Genomic DNA, 4,974 nt, shown 5'->3' on the forward strand with positions numbered 1-4,974 from the left:
AATCTTATGTCGTGTATCTTGACGGCCCATCTGTCCGGCCCACATCAATAGACCGGACGCCCGAGGACCCCCTAGTCCAGGACTCCCACAGCCGCCGACATCCGCAGCCTCAACATCTCAGAGCGGGTTTTGGTCCACCTTGCTCAGACAGACTCCTCCTACTACGCATGGAAGGCATACTTCTCCCTCGTGTTCCGGGAGTACAACCTCCTCGACCACATGGACAGCTCCGTCAACTCCAGCCTCGTGCCCGTGCATCATTAGTGGTCCACCATCGACGCCACACTCATCCGGTGGTTCTTCCTCACCATCTCGCAGGGCCTGTTTAACACGGTCTTGCAAGACGGTGATGACACCCTTGCCGTTTGGACCAAGTTGAACGGACTCTTCACCGACAATCGTCTCCAAGTGGGTCTTCAAACACAAGCTCCACCCCGATGGTAACCTTGACCGCTATAAAGTGCTCTGGGTTGTTCGTGGCTTCCGGCAATGTGTTGGCGTTGACTTCACTGACACCTTTCCTCCGGTGGTTAAGCCCGAGACGATCCGCACGGTTCTACACCTTGCGGTCTCTGCTTCCTGGCTGGTGCACCAGATAGACGTCTCCAACGCCTTCCCTCATGGCCATCTCGAGGAGCAGGTCTTCTGTCAGCAGCCCACGGGGTTCATTGATCCGACACATACCGACCGCGTGTGTCTGCTTTCATGGTCCTTGTATGCACTCAAGCAGGCTCCTCGCCCCTGGTACCAGCGCATTGTGGTGTTCTTCATTAGCTTGGGTTTCGCTCTGCATGCTCTGATGCAATGTTGTTTGTACCACGGATCTGACACTGCATATCTGCTCCTCTATGTTGACGACATCATCCTAACGGCATGTATGGCTGGCCTCCTCAGTCAGCTCACTGATCGTCTTCGCGCTGAGTTTGCCATCAAGGACTTTGGTCCTTTGCACTACTTCCTCGGTGTTGAGGCAGTGCGGTGTCTGGATGGCTTCTTCCTTCACCAGCGGAAGTAAACTCATGAGCTTCTCGACTATGCTGGCATGCTTAATTGCAAGCCCTCCGCCACCTGTTGACACAAAGGACAAGCTCTCTGCCATGGATGGTTCTCCTTCTTCGGATGTTGCCTTTTACCGGTCCATCATTGGTGCTCTTCAGTACCTCACCCTCACTCGATTGGAGCTCTAGTACGTAGTTCAGCAGGTGTGCCTTCATATGCATGCACCTCGGGACGTTCATTGTGGCACTATGGATCTCGGCATCACATTGCACGCCTCCACCGACACCGTCCTTACCTCATACTCTGGTGCTGACTGGGCCGGCTGCCCCGACACCCGTCGCTCCACTGCGGGCTATTGTGTTTTCTTTGGACCATCACTTATCTCGTGGTCGTCCAAGCGGCAGCCTACAGTCTCCCGTTTCAGCGCTGAGGTTGAGTATCGCATTGTGGCAAATGTCATCGTTGAGTGCTCCTGGCTTCGTCAGCTGCTCCAGGAGCTTTCATGTTCTGTCGACAGGGCAACGATGGTCAACTGCGACAATCTCTCAGCCGTCTACCTCTCCGCCAACCCGGTTCATCATCGTTGTACCAAGCATATTGAGTTAGATATTCATTTTGTTCGGGATCAGGTGGCTCTTGACCATATTCGTGTTCTACACATTCCTACTTCCCAACTATTTGCAGATATCATATCATGACCAAGGGCTTGCCTACCATGTCATTCGTGGAATTCCGGTCCAATCTTTGCGTCAGCAATGGCGCCGCTTCGACTGCCGGGGGGGTGGTGTTGAGTATATGTGTTATGTGCATATTGTGTATTGGGCCCACCTCCTAGTTCCTTGTATATTCGAGGTTGTGGTCCACCGTTGTACATCATATATACGTGCGATTGTACCTGATCAATACACCGTGCAATTCCATAATCTTACAGATTCGTCTATATACCTAGAAATTATGTGCTTCTTTCCAGGTGTGCTTAATCAATTGTTCTGATTGGTCTGCCAAACTACGTCACAAAATTAATACTAATTTCATTTGATTAAAAAATCATTTTTTCCTCTGGATTATTGTTTTGTGTCTTTTATTGATTGTCGAAGCCATTTCGTGGTGGAAGTTTACTTCTAAAGTTTATCTCGGTCATGCAGGTAGCTTCAAGAGTCTATGACAAGCAGCGTTTAGTAAGTTGTAGACAGTTACAATTAAACTGAAACTTAATTCATATGCACAGTTTACCTGTGCCACTTTGTGGGGCCATCTGGGTGAGGGTGGATGGTCTTGCTTCATGGCGGAGCTAAGGTGGATCAATGGCAGGATCTTAGGCAATGGTGCATGTGTTATCACATCGTTGTACGTGAATGCAACGCAAGGACGCCAATCATGAGACAATGAGAAGGTAAAACAAACAATCCATTCATGCCTTTTCCTTTATAGTCTTTGCTGCTACAAAAACATTTTATTGTTGCCATGAAAATGTATCAAAAGTGTTTCCCGTTGCAACTTGCAACACACCAGCATTTGTGCTAGTATAGGATAATGTTAGAATACTTGCTAGTCGTGGTAGCCAACTTAGAGGTGAGGCTACACCACCTGGTAGTCATGGTAGCTAACGTATGAGAGCAACGGGGTTATAGATGGTCATTGTAGACAGCCTAATAGGAAGTTGCATCATGTAACACTAAAGTTGTCTCCCGTATCATCAAAGTTTTATCCTTAGCATCAAAGTTGATCAATAAAAAAGTTCATTGAAACATGCCAATATGGAATCTAGTTTTAAATAGCCCATCATGAGAAACCTAACTATAAAAAGAGATCTCAATTCCAACCATTGATTCAAAAGTTATGACTTTTTCAAAATTTTGTAACGCAAATAAATGCATATGTCAGAGTCTTCGAAATCACTAGTTAAGAGGTACCCTTTGTAAAGGTCACTTCTACTTTCCTAGGTTGCGACAAGTGGCGCACTGTGTGCGTTGTGCGCCACTTATCGCAATCGGAGTGTTTCCCCTTTATTCATAGAGTTGTTTATTCAAAACTTTTATCTCTTAAACCGTGGGTCCAAATTTCAAACCGTTTTCACCATTGGATTTCTCGGTTCCAGATCTTCGAAACTAGATCTCATGTTATCTTAATAGGTTTCGACGAACTTTTTGACGAAAAAGTTCTAGAAAACACTGAAAGAAAAAATTAAGCAGGCAAAAAAAACCGTGCGTCTCGTGAAAGCAAATACGTGCCTTCAGGAGAAGCAAATCTATCTGTCTCGTGGAAGCAAAAACAACATGTGTTTCCCTTTTTCGTGATGCATAGCTATGCTTCTCGCGGAAGTAAGAAAAACATGATTTTTCTTTTCTTTTCCGAGAGGCACAGCGGTGCCTCTCGCAGAAGCATACTTGTGTTTCCACAAGAAGCAAACGTGTGCCTCTCATGGAAAAAAACATGTTTTCCCCCTTTCCGAGAGGCACAATTGTGCCTCTCGCGAAAGCAAATCCGTGCCTCTGTGAGAAGCGAATCCGTGCCTCTAACGGAACAAAAAAACATGTTTTTGACATAAATTTTTGTTTTTATTCATTTTACCCAAAATCTTTGGAAAACCGGGCAAAACCCCAAAAAACAACATCTGAATCCCGAAAACACATACAGAAAAAATAATCTTGAAGGTGCGCCAAGCAAACGACACGTAGTGGCGGCTAAGAGCACGCCAAGTTACGCGCTTTCAGCCCACCAAAGTGACCCTTATGGGGCTCCCGCAAGAGGTACTCCTCAGTTAGTTGCTCTCCTGATTTTTTATATGTCCCATATTCACATGTGTGGCTGGTGTCGTGGTGGGCGCACGACAGATGCCAAGGGATGGCTAAAGAGAGGAGGAGGCTCGAGGGCGCTGGTGGGCTTCAGAGGCGAGGTTGGTATGCGCGGGCGCGGGACGCCGGACATATCCAGGTTCGGGGCTCTCCGGAGAGATAACACCCCTAGTCCTGCCGAGTTTAGTTGGATGGTTGATAGTACAATGTCGCTCTTGGAGCTGTTTGGAGGAGGAAGGAGGCTGGCGAAGGCTCCGGCTGCTCCTTCTCCTTGGTGTTGCTATGTAGTGGCTAGTCCTATCTTGCTTGCTCTATCTTGTGTGGCTTTGCATGCCGTGTGTGTCGTATGTCTCTGTTGAATATCTCCCCTTTCTCTCTGTAGGCGTGGACTCCTGGGGGGTTTTATAGATCAACCCACCCAGGGTTACAATGGTAATATGCCGAGTCGGTGGGTCCGTAATGTCGGCGTCCGGGGTACCGGGCTGGGTCCCGCTTGGGGGCTTGTGGTTCGCCGGGTTCCCCTAGGTGCGGGCCCCTCGTGCCTAGGGGGACTATGCGCCGTCTTGTCGATTGTCATGGCATGGCCGAGTCGAGCCGCGCATAGTGTTCTCCGCCAGGCCGCCGCTTGCTGTCATCAGCGGTGAGGGCGGGAACACTGTTGTCGTGCCAGCCCTAGTCAGCGGGTAGGTAAGGGGCACTGTTGCCACGCTCTGGCTGACCACGGGTATGGGCGGGGGCACTGTAGTCTTGGTCATCAGTGATCGAGGTCTCGTCCCATCGTACGGCCTAGATGGGACGGGAGCTGACTCGTGGCTGGGTTGCCGTGGACGCCACGAGTGGGTTGGCTTGCTGGGGAAGCCAAGGTTTCGCCGGGTTGACTTGCATTGCGCTAGCCGCTGTGGCCGGGTCTACATATCTTGCCGAGTCGAGGGTCTTGGCCGGGTTGCGCGCCTTGCCGGGTCGAGCGACCCGGCCTGGCGCACGCCGGTTTGCGGGGCGATACGGGCCCCGCTGTTTTTTTAAATAGATCCGGGTTCCGTTGCTTGCCTGGGGTTCATCCCCCCGACAGTAGTCCCCGAAGCTATGAAGGTCCGCCGTCTTCGGATGAGTGGGCCTTCGCAGCTTCCCCCTTGAGCAAGGCAGAATCTGCGAACGCCGGGTCCGGCAACACCCACTGTGT

This window comes from Triticum aestivum, chromosome 4B, assembly GCF_018294505.1.
Source record: "Triticum aestivum cultivar Chinese Spring chromosome 4B, IWGSC CS RefSeq v2.1, whole genome shotgun sequence".
In the NCBI taxonomy this organism is placed as follows: Eukaryota; Viridiplantae; Streptophyta; class Magnoliopsida; order Poales; family Poaceae; genus Triticum; species Triticum aestivum.